At 41.8% G+C, this 17,500-nt stretch overlaps 1 protein-coding gene across 1 annotated transcript in view; it reads right to left on the bottom strand.

Moving 5' to 3' along the window:
* Positions 1–17,500, bottom strand: part of si:dkey-22o22.2 (neural-cadherin) — a 188,443-nt gene that overhangs the window by 169,986 nt on the left and 957 nt on the right.

The following is a 17,500-nucleotide window of genomic DNA, read 5'->3' on the forward strand; positions in this document are numbered from 1 at the left end:
TTTCCTTTTCTCCCTTTCTTGAGCTTTTCTCTGAATTATAACATCCACTGGAGGAAAGTTTAAGTCCAGTTATTAAGTACAATTTTAAATTAAAAGTGTGCTTATTTCCATTCTACTACACAAATGCTGCATAATGTTATTTTTGTTAGCTTGAGTATTTTGGTGTAGCATAGTGCTAACTATGAATTAGATGAAACACCATCATCGGTCCTTCTCTCCGTTTCCTTTCCCTTTTTATTCATTTTCCTTCCTTCTATCTTCTCTCCTTCACATCTCTTCTTTCCTCCCCTCTTTCCTTGCTTCCTCTGTCCTTCCCTTCTCCTCCTCATGTTTCTCTTTCCTCTCCTCTGGACTAAATGAAGAACATCTGTATCTGATCGTTTTATTAAATCATCATCAGCATGTTCTCGTCTGCATGATGTGCAACAAACTCTATCTGAAGAACAGAAGAAATAATTTACACGCACTCTTCCATAAATATTCAATCACGCCGTCTGATCCGCCATCACGGTCGCGGCAGCAGCTCACACCACATGTCCTGATGTTCAGCAAAGTGTTGAACGAGACGCTGCCTCGCTGAACGCAGCTAGCTTTGAAGATGATGCAACATGATGGACCGAGGAGACGCGAGCTTCTCAAACGGCTGAATTTAATAATTCTCTAAAACTCACAGCAGCAGAAATGGAGAGGGAGAGAACGAGAGAGGACGGGACGTTTAAGATGTGCAGAATGAGAGAAACATTTATGAGAGGAATGTTTAAAAGATATTTAACACGTTCAACATTTGGTCTCGATGCAGACGCTGCTGTACATTTCATTAAATAATCTTTTTCATGATGTTTTCTAACATTTCTGCAAAAATAAAACCCAAGTGAGAAACGAGACATCAGCAGATATCTGGATGGGATTTGGGATTTGTTGCCCCCCCAAGGCTCAATCCCTCCACTTTAAGACCTGACAGGGAGGTCTAAGTTAAGCTGCATCATCAATAATATTAATAATATTACAGTGAGATTATAATTACATTTAAAGCATAAGTAACCTGAAAAGCCACAAAAAGGAGAAGGGGACAAGTCCGGCCCTGTGTCCACCCATAGAGTATTTTTCTTGCAGAAAAGCGCCGACTGTGCGCCGGCAGCTCTTGTATGAAGCGTTTTTGGCTGAGAAGAAAAGCGCCTCACGTCCGTCCTGTCTCCATGACAACAGTCTGTTGACAACGGGCGCTTTATGACCGACACTGCTCCGTTACTTTATGTTTTATATTTTAGATCGTTTATTTCCTGATCAGACGCAGAGCGAGGAGGATGTGAGTACAGGACACGATCTGTAGGAGGCTAAACTACGGGGAATATCAAACATTTGGAAAAGAGCGCCGGTGACATCAACAGCGCCTTTCTGAAAAGTTGAAACAGCAGCCGCACAAAAAAAAGGGCAGAGCGCTCGGGGAAAGAACACTAGACGCTGCGCTTTTTCTCCAGGCAGCCGCCTTCTGCTGCGAAAACTCTCAAAAAAAACAATTGAATACATGCTCGGTGGACACGGGGACTAAAGTGTCTAATAATAATGTTCAGTAAACTTTTGTGTCTATCTTGCCGTAATATCATGTTGTCATGTCCAATAATTTTACCGTTACTGAAAGTTATAGATGTAGTCAAAATAAAAAAAATGTTATCATGGGCCCCGGAGTAATTTTGTATTTCAAAGCGGGCCGCGGCAGTCTTAAGTTTGGGAAAGGCTGCATTAGTGCATTTGTTTAATGATGATTTTGACCTCTGAGTTTAAGATTTAATGAGCAAAGTCACACAATAAGAAACAACACAGTCACAGATTGTAGCAGCAGCAGAGCAGCAACCTGCATGCTCTGAAGGGTTAAACTGCTGTTTGGTGTGTTTGTAGAGAGAGATGTAACAGCTGTTAGTGGTTCTATAAAATCATCTTCCTCTGTCACAGAAAGTCTCTCTCTGCAGGGATCCTTTCTGTAATGTCACACTTAGAACAACAATCGGAGCCTGTCAGGGATAAACACATCTGACTTCACTTCCTGTTTACCGTATTAACCAGACTTTTCCTAAACCTTACTGGATGGAGCTGAACCTTAAACACCTTTTCAGCCTGGACCTCCTTCTCTTTGCAGACTACAGTTTGACCTTGATGACAAAGTGATGTTGCAGCAGTACACATCACAAATACAAAATAAATGACAGTAGAATCAGATGAAATAATGATGTAATAAATGTGGGATTGATGTATCAGAGCACGTCATGTGTCCGACTGTCCTGCACCGTCACTTCTCTGTTTGATCTGCTTGATGCCTCTCTGTGTATTTAAGCCCTGGATCATCTTCAGTCTCTTTTTTCAATAAATCTAACACATGATGTACTCACAGAATTAAATGATGCTCACTACTCTGCAGATTGTTTTGCGGCTGGTTTACTCTTTTATTTGAAACCATAAAACCCACTCGGACGTTCTTGATGCGGATTATAGCGACTTACTGCTTCATCGCCATCATACAACAGTAATCGCATTAGAAATCACCCTCTCTGGTGTTGTTGCCCTAATGTGCAAGAGTTAAATGTGCCCTATTGTTCTGAAGCAGCCAGGTGGAAGAGCGGCGGGGTTTCTTCCACATGACGAAGACGCTGTAGGTGTCGGAGGGTGAAGGAGCCACGCAGGCCACCGGCCCGGCTGACGTGATGGGAGAGACAGGCAGGACATCAGCTCTGGGCCTCGTTACTCCAGCTCCATTAAGCTTCAAGCTTAAATTATACCCTAATACCTGTTGTCACGGTGATGCACTGGACTGCAAACGTTTATCCAGGCCATGGGGGCTAAAAACCGCCCACACATTACCGCCAGCACCAAGAACACACACACACACACACACACACACACACACACACACACACACACACACACACACACACACACACACACACACACACACACACACACACACACACACACACACACACACACACACACAGAGAAGAGTTTCAGGCTTTCTGCAACCAACACGCATCAGTATTACAGGCCTGCAGGCTGCTCTGGATGCATACACAAACATGCATACATATATTAACACATTATCTGCATGTACACACATGTGTTTCCGTCAGCCCTGGAAGCTCTGAGCCCTGCGTCTGAGCCTGAAATTTAATCTAAGCAGATTTTTCTTTAAAGGATTCTCAGGACTTTTTTCCCCCCCTGAATCCATCCACCTCCAGTCTCTCCTCCCTAATAAACATAATCTTTCATGACACGAGCCACACACACTATCTTCTCACAAACATGTCTGCGTATGTTCAGAGGAGAATTAGCTGTGAGCAGAGGATGACTAATATACAGTAAAACACCGGGATTAAAGCAGACTAACAGTCTGATGTCCTGCCATCGTCCCTGAGAGAGAGAGCGAGAGAGACACGGAGACTGAGGATTTGTCTGTTTTTAGGGAGTCTAATAAAGTGAAGTTTATCCTGAGGGTGGGCCTCAAAGAAAGGTCATCTTATGGGTATCATAAATATTCACGCTGTATGCCTGGTACTCGCCAGTGGAAATGTTTAGTTCAGGACTAGGGATGCAAGTCCAGAGCAAATCGTCTCCACAGAGATGCATCAGAAAAACTATAAAAAGTAACCTGGAAAATAAAGAAAGCTTCAAACATATTAATATTTTAGTAAAATAGTTTGGTAGGTTTAAGGAGACATATAGATAAAGATAAACTTTATTGATCCCCCATGGGGAACATTTTTTGCGTTAAATAAATAAATAAAATAAATAAAATAAAATAAAATAAAATAAAATAAAATAAAATAAAATAAAATAAAATAAAATAAAATAAAAACTAAAACTATCCTGCCCATTACTAATCAAGTAATAAAAAAATCCCTTCAGTTTAGAGCAAAACAATCGCAGCGCGGCAGATTTAAAGGACGGTTACCATGGAAACAGCACTTCACGACCCCTGTTAGCCACGGTTGCTAATCAACCAGCTAGCTAGCTAGCGTTTTCCCGGAGGCAGGCAGCACATAAAAACACAAACACTACCTTACTTTGAAGTGAGGAGCAAACTTACAGTATTAATGCAGCTCCGTCCGACCTCCTCTTCCTCATCATCATCCTCCTCGTTACCATCCATCTGCGATACGAGCTACGTCTCCACCGCGTTAGCAGGTTAGCGGTTAGCTTCCTCACTGCAGTCTTTCAAACCACCTCATCCACTCCTCCTCTTTTCTCATCATGTTCCATTATCTGTTGATTACCTCCAACTTAATATATTTCACTTTAACATATTTTTTCGACACTTGTCGTAAACGCTCCTAAACTAGAAAAGTTTGTGTACATTGTCCCGAACATCCAATCAGAGAGGGTGTAGAAACCGACCAATCAAAACGCGCGACAAGCAAAGTTCAATTTTATGTAAAATATGTAGGCTACTATGTGTAAGAGCAACTGTTATGACCAAATGTTCCCCTTAGCATTAAATACGTATGTCTGATTCACATTCAGATTGTTATTGTTGTTGTTGTTGTTGTTGTTGTTGTTGTTGTTGTTGTTGTTGTTGTTATGGTGCATTGATGTGGTGTCGGACACATTGGAAAAACGACAATTTAGAAAGAATTAGGTACCCGACTTCCTGACTTGACAACAGAATCGTAGTCAACAAATCTGTTTTGTTAATGTTAACACGTGTGTGTGTGTGTGTGTGTGTGTGTGTGTGTGTGTGTGTGTGTGTGTGTGTGTGTGTGTGTGTATTACAGTTTTGTTTGGGTTGCATGTGGAGGACGGGGGCTGATGTGTTCAGGGACCCCTGGGTGTGGGTGTCAGTGTCACCCAATCTGAGTGCTGCGTTCAAGCCCGCTGTTGAGATGAAAGACTGAGCTCAGATAACAGAGACTGTCTGAGTGTCAGCGCACACACACACACACACACACACACACACACACACACACACACACACACACACACACAGATAAACACACACACACGATCCTCTCTGACAGAATACTTTCCCTCTCCTTTAACCCCGATGTTACTCTAACCTCAAACCCTCAAAACGAGTATTAACCCTGAAACATGTAGAGACTCTAAGAGCACACACTTCTTGCCTCCAGCTGTTTCTGCTCACAGAGATCATGTCTTTTTGTTGTGTTCACTTATTAGTTTGTTGTTCTTATTAACGCCCCAACTCACACTAAGCGTCTCCAGTGTAAGCATTACGATCCCTCTCTGACTTCCCTTCCCAACACACCACCAAAATATATCTTTAATAAATGTTGTTTAACATGTTAAACACTTCACGTTTAATCTGGGAAACATTGGCGCCTATTTTAGTACACTTACAATCTTTTTATTCCTCTGCTGGCTGAGAGTAAACTGATAGCACTGTGAGATTCAACAGAAACAAATCACAGATAAACTTCTCCCCTAATATCACCAGGAACACAAAAAATAATCAGAGTTTTTATTGTGACTTCATTCAAGTCAAACAGATGAAAAGGACTCAGACTTTAATTCATCTCGATGTTGATTTGATAAAAGTCTGAATTCATGCTTCATCAGATTTCTCTGCTAGAGAAGAACTCAGACTTCTAAAATGGGTTTTTTTTGGTTTAAATATTTCTGATGCCATGTCGGGATGTCAGGAGAGTCTCTGAGTCGCTCTTCAGCAACGCAAACAAAACAAAAGAAGACAATAAAGCGTGTTGTATGGTATCAAATCTTATCATATCAGATCATATTATCTTTGTATTCTTTTGTATCGTATTGTTTTGTATCTTTCCATATTGAATCATATCATGAAGTATTGTATTGTATCATACCCTATTTTATTGAGTCATATTGTTTCATATCGTATTCTACAGTTTGTGTTGTATCGTATCATTTAAAATAGAATCGTTTCCAGTTGAATCCTATCGTTAACTTTTGTTTTGTTATGTATTATACTGTATAAAAACAAACGTATTCTATCCTATTTAAATGGATCATATTGTATCCTACAGTATTGTGTTGTATAATATCATAAAGCATCAAATTGTATAGTAAAAATCGTTTGGTATCAGATCATATTGTAATCTGAAATTAAATCATTGTTCCGTTTTATTGAGACAAAGAAAGATTAGTGTAGTTTAGATAACTTTCTGCAGGAAGTTTGTTTTATTCTTTTAATCAGAGTTTTTAATGTGGCCCAGCACACTTTGGTGTTTTCTTCTAGTAACTCACTTCAGTTTTTCGACTCTCTGAACGTTAGCTGAATTTATTTTTGCCCGCTTCTGGCAGCTTCACTTTCCTCCGGAGTTCTGGGTTGTAACAATAATCAATAATGTAATTCCTTTGTTGACTTAATGAGATTTTAAGTGATGAAATCTCTGTAAAGTCTCTGTTTCTCCCTCTAATGCATCACAGTGTCTCTCTGGAGGAGGATCAGTTTGGGGCTGGCGGTCCAGCACACGGGGGCCACCTGACTGCTCCGCGGTCCGCTCGGCATCGGGCTGACAGGGGGAAGCGGGAGGCTCCATAAACTGGGTCGCAGAGGGTAAAACCGCCTGAGGGCAGCTTGGCTGACACCCTACATCTAAATCAGCGCGTTAAGCACCGGTACACGACAAAGAACTATGAGCAAAAAATGCAAGAGAGGGGGAAACCGCATGCATTATGTGTTTTAATATTCAGAGTTTGCAGAGTGGATGAGATCAGCGCGGTGGAGCTGAGCCATTTGGCATCCCTTCAGAGAGACGGACACATGAAGGGTGTCGACCCGCTCGGATCGCACGGAGCTGCTCTCAGTTTGCAAATGAAAAACTCACCTGAAGGTCGACATTCAGTAAAACACACACACACACACACACACACACACACACACACACACACACACACACACACACAGACTATTTGTTTGACTGAAAGCTGAGGTTACACGCGCTCATTAAAACAGAAGTCTTTCATTTTACTGCAGCTGTTCTGGAGAGAAAGACTTTGTAGGACTCAAAGAAGTACGAGGGATTTCCCTGATTGAACATCTTCTCAAATTGAGCAGTTTATGTCCTCAGTCTGCGGTGTCAGTCTACTAACTGCAGACTAGAATGAATAACTTATTGTTTCTGACATGCAAACATGATCCATTTAAACTTTTTCAAAAGTCAACAAATGGTAACACTTTATATTAAGGTGCTTGTAATAAGCATTAATAACAGGTAATAGGTCACTTATAAGACCTTATTAGATTCTTATTAACACAAATAAGATATATAAGTGTTAATATAGGCATAATTAACACATTTATTATGTCTTATAAGACACTTATAGGCTCTTATTAGAAACTTATTAACACTTTATATACCATCATAAACATTAATAAGCTGTTAATGAACATTAATAAGAGTTCATGAGTGTTAATTAAACTATAAATACATTTATGATTGGCTTGTAAGATATTAAGTAACACAAATAAACTTGTTTATAGACCACTTATCAACATTCATAAGATGTTTATTTACATTGATAAGACTTTATTAGGTTCATATTAATGCCTTACAAAGGTTAATAAATACTTTATTATGCACTTTTTAACAGTTAATAAATCTCCTCTGCAGGTACTGGATCTAAAGTGGGAACACTGCGTATAAAGATTAATATAGTCTTATTTGTGTTAATAAGAATCTAATAAGGTCTTATAAGTGACTTATTACCTGTTATTAATGCTTATTACAAGCACCTAATATAAGGTGTTACCCAACAAACTTTTCAAGATCTATGTGAAGATGAATGAAGATCAACATTGAGTTCATTTACTTTAAGTTTTTTGTAAAGATTTTATTTCTGGGCTTTTTGTGCCTCCTCTGTAGAGACAGGAAAATGGACAGAGCCAGAAATCAGAGAGAGAGAGCGGGGGGGACGACATGCGGGAAAGAAGCCACAGACCAGACTCGAACCCAAGCCGCCCGCCTTGATTACCACAGCCTCGTGCAGGGGGCTCTATACAACCACCACACCACCAGCGCCTGATTTCTCACCTTTATTAATCTCTAAGAGGGAAATTCAAGATATCCCAACTGAGAACTGAGGATGTCCCAAGTTAGCATGCTGCTGCTAGCTAGGTATAGCATAATCACCAGGGATCTTGGGGGCTGAAATCCCCGCTGAAGACTGAGGAGTTCCCCTGTGAGTATGGATAAGAACTCATAACATCATTATTCTCTGGTTTTTGCGGGCTGCAGCAATTTCTGTTCACCTCTTCTTTCCCTCCTCCTCTCTCTCGTAGTACAAAGAGACTTTGTTGTTCTCTCCAAGACTCCACCAGTTTCTCCTCCTTTTCCACAGTCCAGGAGAACCGCACGTTCCTTCGCCTCCCCGCCATATTTACCTGTTGCAGCTTCCTGTTTGGTACTAGTGAGACTGCTCCTATTGGCTGTTGACAATGGTCACGTTTTTAATCAACAAGATTTGGATAAGAGTAGACTGGAGACCTGTGATAATAGCAATAGCAATTTTATTTATATAGCACATTTCATTACAGATAAGCTCAATGTGCTTTACATTGAGGTTAAAAACAAAATCAAAACACAGCATACAAAAGAAAGAAGGTGTTTCCACAGTCATTAATAATTCATACACACGACAAAGCAAACATCAGTTACCACAAAAGTAATCATACATACACACACATACAAAAAATAAGTATTCATATACTTTGGAGAACAGATAGTTTTTGTTTTAAAAGTAGAAACAGTAGTAATGGACCTCAGGTCAGAAGGGAGTTAGTTCCAGAAAAAGACAAAGAAGAACAGATAGTTTTTGTTTTAAAAGTAGAAACAGTAGTAATGGACCTCAGGTCAGAAGGGAGTTAGTTCCAGAAAAAGACAAAGAAAACTGCGTTAAGGGTCTGTGTCCACAGACTGCTTTCTGCACTGGCAGCACCAACAACCTGTTTCAGAGCGCTTCTCACCAGCGCTCATTGTTGCTAAGTTACAAAAGTTAACTTCTGCTTCCCTCTGTACTGACCGTTAGGTGTAGTTTGTAGGTGTAACATCAAGAAAACATGACAGCTACTTAAAGGAGTCGTGTCCTGACATCAGCAGCAGCTCTACACCTGCAAACTGTTCCCTCCAAAAGACGAGTCAGACGAGCGTCTCCTCCGCCATTGTTGTTGACTAAGCTGATATCAGAAGTCCCGCCCCTTCTTGATTTTGATTGGTTGTGAGGGAGAAGTGACATTGAGGAGTGTGGTACTGTTCTAAAAGTTGAACTATGTTTAACCAGCTCCAAAAACAAAGCTAATGCAAAGGCCATTTTAGCGCTCTGAGAACGCTGACCTTTATTGGTTTCATATTAAAAATGGCCGCCTCCAGTGCGAAATACCTCAGATTGAGTTTTATGACCACCTCAAACCAAACGGCTGATGCACAGGAGGCGTCCAGACTCTCGAAAAAACTCTCATGATTTTATTCCAACTTTTGAAATTTGTCCGAGATTTAGAAATAACTTGAGAATGATTTGGTGTAAGACCATCGCATTAAGATACTCAGTCTTTGTAAAATCTTTACGTGTGTGACTACAAAAATGGAGGTATATTTCTTATTTTCCACGAGTGTAATTTTCTAACTCTTTGTGGAGCTAACGACGAATGGATTCATCGAGAAACATAATGACTATCAATAATTCAAGCAGCCATTACCTGCAGCCCTGAAGGAAAAGCAGGTAATTAAATGAAGGAAGATAAATGTCATTTATTTTTACCTCCTCGTTTTCTTCTGCTGCAGCTGGAGCCAAAAGAGAGAGAGAGGGCAATCTTTACCATGTCACAGAAGAAGAAATATAAAAGAAGTTTGTTTGTTTCTCACACACACACACACACACACACACACACACACACACACACACACACACACAACTTGAACCAAACACACACAGAATTAAAGACAAGACAAGGAGGTGTGTGACGAAAATGAGGTCAGCACACACTCCTCTGTGTGTCTCTAACCTTTAGAGGATCCTGCCGACACTCAGATTAACTCTCAGTGAGGGTAAATCCTGGACGACAGCTCACACACTCACACACGCCAAGTAATACCCACACACACACACACACACACACACACACACACACACACACACACACACACACACACACACACACACACACACAGGCGCTTGATTTCTGTCTCAATCCTGCAAACACACAAACACACACACACACTCTTGAGAATGCAAAAAGTAAAACCTCAAACACACACACGGGCTCTCAATCTGCCTTTAACTCTCCTGTGTACACTAAACACACACACACACACACACACACACACACACACACACACATACACACACACACACACACACACACTACTGCTCCTGAAGCATCACTTTGCAAATGTGCATACACAAGCTCCCTCTGGTTAACTTCTCTCTCTCACAGACACACAGTCTCACACACACACACTCTGACACACACACGCAGGCCGTCCTGAACTTTGGGGATGTGTGTGTAAAGAGCTGACGTGATGTGACGGGAGGTGTGCAGACTCGGCAGAAGTCGGTTCTGCAGATGCTTGATGTGAACCTGCAGCAGCTGTCAGATCTCTGTCAGGAACTGTCGCAGAGCTTTTTATTCTACAAGCTCTGCTTCATCCAACTCATCCACCCCCTCCCCCCTCCCCCACCCCCCCCCCCCCTCCCCCTGCTCGAACATCAACAAAACCTCCATGTGGGCCTCCACAGGAAACACGCCGAGCTCCCCCCTCAGGTCTGTCCGTGGCGGCGCCTTGTGGAAGGAAGACAGGAAACATGGAAACTCCATTTTTGTGATGAACGAGTATTAAAAAGAAAATAAGTTTTGGATGAGGAATCCATTTTTAAATATTTCTAGAACATGTCAGAATATTGAAGACTGAACTCCTGCTCAGAGCTCTTTGGTTGTTACAATCAGACCTTGTTAGGTGGGGGTTGTTTCTGTTTGTATAAATCCAATGAAGAGATCGTGAAACAGACTGGAGATTAGAACACCATTTAATCAGCCGAGGTCAGACAACTTCATCAAACAAGCACGCTTCCAAATCACTTGACTGACAAAGTAACAGTGTTCACAGTGCTGCTTATATTCTGTCAAAAAGGTGCAACCCACAAATTCCTTTCTATTTGGGTGCATCACCATAAAACAATAAAGATGACATGACACTGATTTGTATACGTAACAGATGTAGACTCTCTGTCTAGCAAACAGTTGTTGACAACATATATTTGGCTCCTCTCCAAACATAGATCTGCTACTACTTAGGTGCTTCACTCATATAAGGTAACAGCTTCAGACACCTAAAGGTAGGAGTGTTAACACGTGGCAGGCAGACTTGAATAATACATTTCACAAAGTTACCAAGATGAATGAATTTCATGAAAATTCGTACTAACAGACCTCCTGCATCCCTCACCTTCCTCCTTCACTTATCCATTTTCTCCACCTCCTCCTCTTCCTCTCTCTCCTCTCCCTCTTCCTCCTCCTCCTTCTCTTCCTCCTCCTCTTCCTCCTCCACCTCCTCCTCTTCCTCTCTCTCCTCTCCCTCTTCCTCCTCCTCCTCCTCTTCCTCCTCTTCCTCCTGATCTGATTATTCCGGTCGGCCGTGTGTGTCTGCTCCCTCTCGTCATCATAACCCTGGATTTCTGTTTCAGAGCATCGGGACTTTTCCAGCTCAAACTCCCGCCGAGGAGGAAGAATCAACTGACACACACACACACACACACACACACACACACACACACACACACACACACACACACACACACACACACACACACACACACACACACACACACACACACACACTAAGAACATGTAAATTTCTGTATTTCACACACATTCAGCCGAGGGTTAAAGTGATATCAGGGATTTTTCTTTTAAATGTGCCTGTTCCTACAGCTGCAACCTTCATGCACACACACACACACACACACACACACACACACACGCACACACACCTAACACACATGTTTATATACACAAAAAGGATTATTATTATCAAACACACACACATGCAGAAAGCTTAAAGCTGATTTTTAACTCACACAGTCACATACCATGAAACACATAAACACTGTTAAACACAGCAGGGCTTATAAATGGCTTCCTCACACACACACACACACACACACACACACACACACACACACACACTCGTATCCCCTGTGCAGTCTAATCTCGGGGAGAAGGCTGAGACGCTAAAGCAGCAGACGAGGATTTACAGCATCGTCTTCCTCTCTCTCACTTCAACTCAAGCCTTCACAACACACACACACACACACACACACACACACACACACACACACACACACACACACACACACACACACACACACACACACACACACACACACAGAGCTTGTTCAGCAGTATAAAGGATGTTGTGCTGCACATGTATGAAATACGGCCCTTCTGTCAGGTGTTTGATCTGATCTCAGAGACAGAAGAAAGAAATCAGGATCGTCTTCTTGTGACCATCTGAGAACGCCGCGCCTCGCTAAGTTAACCATCAGTCTGCCGTTTGTTCCAAGCAGGAGGTGCAGAAAACCCAAAATGTAAAAACACATGAACATTGTTTACAATGCTAATGTCATAGCTGCCAACGTTGAGTTAGTTATAGACACAAAAAAAGTCGTTTGTCTTCCATCGAGCATTTCCATCATCTCAGAGATCGAATGTTTCAACGATTAGCATTATGCTCCCACTTTTGGCGCCATTCCTGTGCTCAATATTTATGATCTCGGTTGTAATTTCTTGTCGTCACAGTAGGTGGCGTACTCACTGCGGTGTGTGGTGAAAGTACAAGCAGAGGTAATCAAAGGCAGGTGAGCAGCCTAGCGAGGGAGGTGTGCAGTGACTAGCCCGTTGTTGTTAGCGTAGCATAGACTGAACGTTGAGTCTGTTTGTTTGCATTCAGGTAATAATCGTTTTTTTTCATTTATTTATTTAACCAGGAAAAAGTCTCATTGAGATTAAAAATCTCTTCTACTAGAGCGTCCTGGTGAAGACAGGCAGCATAGTTACAGGGTTTCAGACATAAAACACTTAAATACAGGAATCACAAACAGAACCATTTCATCAGAATCTGTCATCAGCAACCAAGTGATCAAAAAGGTTCAATACGAGTGAAAACATCTACAGTCAGATGTTTCTGCCTCCAGATCATTAAGACCACCTTTAAAAACATTCAGCTCCCCAAGATTTAAAGTATCCTGAAACCGATTCCAAGAAGAGGGAGCAGATGTTTGTAGATGATTATTGGACGATGCGAGAATAAACCCGTTTGAGTACGACAGCAGGAATGTTTGTGGTCGACGCCACACGGGAGACGACGCGTCAATGAAGAAAGTACGGGTATGCTAGCAGCCCTTCATTGGCTAAAAGGTTGAGTCACTACACCACCAGAGCTGCTGGAGACGTGTCGCCTTCAAAAACATGTGCTGATGATTAAGGCTGGGAAAAGTTTCGTGTCCGTCCAAAACTTCTTCATGTGGAATGAGGTCGCTGAAAATAGCCCGGCTCCATTAAAAGCCTCCAAACCGCCGTGTTAAAAACAATAATGCATTGTTCTGCTAAAATCTTCATTTTCCCTTTTTCTGGTGTTTTTCTTCAGTTTCTTCTCCGCTGCTGCTGCCGCTGCCACAATGACTCAAAGATGAGATGAAAGTTTAATGATCCCTGCGGGGAAATTGGGTCCCTGTGATTCTTTGTGAAGTTATATAATACAAAGAGCTTTTTACTAAAATAACAAGGAGCCACCACAAAACTATTTATTTTATCTGCGCTGGAAAACAAACTTCTTTACTTCTTTATCGTCTTCTTCATCAGAGAGGACACATCATTACATATCCTGTAAGATATCACTCTTCCCTCAAACTGCTGGAGTGATGAGCGTAGTCCCGGGACACCTTGTGACACAATGCATTCTGGGAAAGGCTGTAGTTTCCATCGACAGTGTTCAGGTTATGTTGTGGACAGAAAATACATGTCAGCATGAAGTGAAGGGAAGTGAAGTGGATTTAAGGATCACAGGAGCTGTCAGGAGGAGCGAGCAAACACACACACACACACACACACACACACACACACACACTCAGGTATGCATGAGTGGACTCCTCAGAGAGACTCTGACTCAGTGTTTTCTGGAGAATACCTGAGTCAGAGAGATCAGCTGTTTTCTTCCTGATGAAACTCTCTGCAGAGCTCTCTGTGTGTGTCTTCAAACTTCTGACAGGTGATCCAGGTGATTTTAATGAGCTCTAATAACGACACGTCACACAGGTGTTCTCACAAGGTCGGGCTGCTCAGTGAGGCCGGGAACACACTGTCTGATGGTATGTCAGCATATACTGTACGAGTGAAGCTTTTACGACAGATGCTGCGGCTGCACTGCATGCGACAAGTCAGGAAATTTAACGCGAGACCTCGACCCTGATTGTGGGCGTGAACAAGCAGCTGTCAATCACAGCAGAGCGTACAAAACAAAGGTCAAACTAACTTTTTTATTTAGGCAAAAGGGTCAAGATTCAGAAACTTCATTACAAATATATTGCACCAAATGCTTTCAGAGTGAGATTTTAGTTCACTGTTTATGTATAAAAGGTATTTATATACATCTTGTTTCCGATTTGAATGCTGGGAAAATAAATGTACCTGTCAATCACGGGAGAATCCAGAATATTCAACGAATGGCAGATCATGCAGCTCGCATCGTACTTATTTGAATATTGTTCACTAAAGTTCATATTTTGTCCCACCCCTTTCTCACGTCTCTAGCCTGCGCCTGCTCGCCAAGCCTCCCATAATCCTTTGCCCCACTCGCGCGTTGCGTCCAATATAAAGTGAATGGGGAGCGAGAATTGTCGCGTACAGTTGGGCTGTGCCAAGAGTCCTGCAGGTTAGGAATCCTCTAAGGCTCTAATTTCAAACATGCTGAGCAGAGGATCAGGGGTTAGGGATTGACCCTCGTGCCCCCCCTTACACTCCACGGCAAACGATGCACGACCGGGCAGAAATTCAGCCTGACTTCAAAATCAGTCGTGCAGCCCAAAAAATAAAATCAAAACGGGCTGAATTTGAATCTGAATGTGTTGTTAAGAAAGATGCAGAGACGTCGTCTGATGAGTCATCGTCTTCGACTGTGGTCCAGTGGTTAGTGCGCGCGCCCCGTGTATGGAGGCTGTGGCCTCCTTTCCCACATGTCATCCCACTCTCTCTCTCTCTTCTAATTTCTGACTCTATCCACTGGCCTTTCTCTGCATAAAAGGCAAAAAATGCCCAAAATAAATCTTAAAAAAATAAAAATGTTCAGCGTTTTATCTCAGAAAAACATTTCTGTGTTATTTCATGACCATCTCTTCCTTTGTTCTAATTTTTAAAGCACATTTTAAATCTAAAGTTGGACACAAAAATAAAACAGAAGTTATTCTCTTTTAATCTGCCTTCAAACATCGTGATATCACACACAGTGAATAAGAAGTGGGTGTAGCCTCCAGGTCTGTGTGGAAGCTTTAACCTGCACTCCTTATAATGTCCAGCAGGGGGAGACTTGCCCAAAGAAATCCACAAGAAGAAGATCCTGCTGCTCAGGTAACTTCTTCAACCAAAGACTGTCTATAAGAAGTGGATGTAGCATCTTGTTTCATTAAAGAAGCCGAAGCAGGAGTCTTTGAAATCTGCATTCTCTGTAATGTCCAGCAGGGGGAGACTACACTGCCTTCTATAAGAACTTGAGTCTACTTCTCAGTTGAACATTTTCCTCCTGAGATCTCAGTCTGTAGTTTCAAGCCTTCTTAAATACAGCGTGATGTTCATTTAGTTAGTCATGGTCCCAAAGAGATTAGAAAGAGGGGAGGAGTTAAGACGGAGTTGCTGCCAGAGCAACCTGAAAAATGTCTTTTTAAGAATTTAGTTGTACTTAAATTCACCCCGAGGAGTCTACGGTTCATATTCATCATTTAGTAAGTTATTGGATCCAATAGCAGTACCAAAAGCTAGCAGAAGTTAGCATGGTGTTTAACATGGATGTTATGAAAGCACAGGGACATCTGACGATAGGGGTCAAAGGTGACTGAAAAGATAATTTATTTAGATAAAAATAAATAAATAATATTCCTATAAGCAGTAATTAGCATGCCTTATGCAGGAAACAGATGTAGTGAAACATGTCTGGATGCACAATGCTAATGACACGCTGAATTTAACTTTGGCAAACCTCTCGATAAATTGTGGCTCCAACTTTTCATCCAAATATGGTCAATTCTTGCACCAAAATCAAAACAAACAAACAAACAAACAGACATCAAACCATCGTATTAAAGAAATAAAGTGAAGTGCCCGGCCGATGTTTAAAGTAACATAAAATAAAGTAAAAGTACCTCAGACTTTAACAGAAGACAATAAATGTCCCCTCGTTCTTTGTGTGTGTGTGTGAGAGTGTGTGCGCGTGTGTGTGTGAGTCAGACAGACACACAGCTGACCTCTGATCAATCTGCACACACACCTGTCAGTCAACCCTGACATCACCGCGGCAACAGTGCTCCATCATCAACACATAAACACACACTGACCTTCAGCCGCTGTAATCACAAACAGACGGCTGGAACCTGTGTGTGTGTGTGTGTGTGTGTGTGTGTTTGTGTGTTTATTGTGGTTTGGGGATGAAGGTTAGCGAGACAGACTGAGAGCAGGGACTACAGCTCCCCCTACAGGCACACAGAGAGAAGTGAAGACAGAGAGCTTCAGCATTAATTCATCAGATTTCTGAGTAAATTCAGGATTTATAAAAAGCCCAGCACACCAATATGAGCACACAAAAATGTGTTTTATTTCCCTTCGTCAGCCTCCAAAGACAACAAACTTTAAGCAAAGGATGTTAAGGTTTTATTTCTTTGTAAATGTTCCAGAATTTGGGCTTAAAGTGAATTTCCTTTAATAAGTTACATGATCTATTGTTTTAATGACAAACCAACAACAAAACAACAACATATCTCAAGATGACACAAATCCACACTAACACAAGGAGAATGGTTACTGTAACACACACTAACACAGTGAGACACACACACACACACACGCACACACACACACACACACACACACACACACACACACACACACACACTGTGACACACACGGTTACACACACTCTTCACCTAAAGCCAGATGTTAGAACAGACAGAAGTGACTCTGAGAGCAGAAATGTCAGATCTGTGCGATGAGAAGAGACAGACGGCCACACAGAAACACACACTGATGTGACACACACACACACACACACACACACACACACACACTTACAGTTAGAGTATCCCACATTGGTCACAGGCATCTGAGCTGTACACATCATTAGGTGTGTGTGCTTTATGTGACGAGTTCAATCAGACAAAACCAAATCAGAGAGCAATTTTTTAAATCAACTGTGTGTGTGTGATTGTGTGTTTGTGTGTGTGTGTGTGTGTGATTGTGTGTTTGTGTGTGTGTGTGTGTATAAGT

The sequence above is a fragment of the Labrus bergylta genome, chromosome 8, assembly GCF_963930695.1.
Source record: "Labrus bergylta chromosome 8, fLabBer1.1, whole genome shotgun sequence".
Classification (NCBI taxonomy): domain Eukaryota; kingdom Metazoa; phylum Chordata; class Actinopteri; order Labriformes; family Labridae; genus Labrus; species Labrus bergylta.